This window comes from Nannochloropsis gaditana, assembly GCF_000240725.1.
Source record: "Nannochloropsis gaditana CCMP526 unplaced genomic scaffold scaffold924, whole genome shotgun sequence".
Taxonomy (NCBI): Eukaryota; class Eustigmatophyceae; order Eustigmatales; family Monodopsidaceae; genus Microchloropsis; species Microchloropsis gaditana.
The window spans coordinates 1,407-2,370 of NW_005803029.1; positions in this window are offsets into that span (position 1 = coordinate 1,407).

The following is a 964-nucleotide window of genomic DNA, read 5'->3' on the forward strand; positions in this document are numbered from 1 at the left end:
AGAAGGGGAGGCATCAGCCTGCAAACTTCTCACACCCACAGTGTCCCGCGCCCCAAAAACCACCTCCGACCGCACCCTTCGCACGCACGAAAGACTGTGGTCGTTGCGGCGTGACACAAAGGAATGTGTGCTGGTGCCGAAGCGGGGTGGTATTCTCAAAATCACAGACCTGTGCGCGGGACTCTGTGGTCGATACGTTACGATTTGAAATCAAATGCAAAAAGACCCAATGTGGGAAATGGACACAGCCAAAAGCGAGGCAGCGCAATGTTGATGTCCCATGGTTCCTCTGATTTTGGAACAAATGTGAACACTGAAACCTTTTCGCAATCATACTCACCATGCTTTTGACTGCATGGCATGAAGAGGAAAAGAAAACCGAGAGAAGTACAGGAATGGACCATCTCTAGTAGGTTGCGTGCCGATCTGCCATTCCATTTATCGACACTTCGATGCAGCACCATACTTTTTCCACGTCCAAGGCACATCGAATGGAAGCATTTAGCGTATCAAATCACGTTCAAGATAGGTTTGATATTAGTGCTGTGGCTTTTCTCGGTACTTCCTGCTTGGCGCAGAGAAAGTTGCTCAGAAATGATTCGGACTTCGACGTGCGCATTCATTCAATAATGAGATGTCCTTTAGTCCTCTACGCGTAGCCTCAATGTGAAGAACATAAGAATAACGATCAAGGCTGGTGATGACTCCCGTGGCTGGTGTCTGCCGGGACAGGTCAAGAAGAGGGAGGAGGGAAGGAGGAAGACGAGAAGGGAGGGAGGGAGGAAGGGAGGGAGGGAGGAAGGGAGTGAGGGAGGGAAAGAGGGAGGATGAACGTACCTGGGAGAAGTCGATCTCAGAGAGCGGCATGCTGTACCACATGTCATTCTGCACGCTGTCCGTGGCGCCCCGCGCGTTCAGGATGAGCTTAAATTCGTCGTACATGTCTGTGTGCCTCCCAAACACT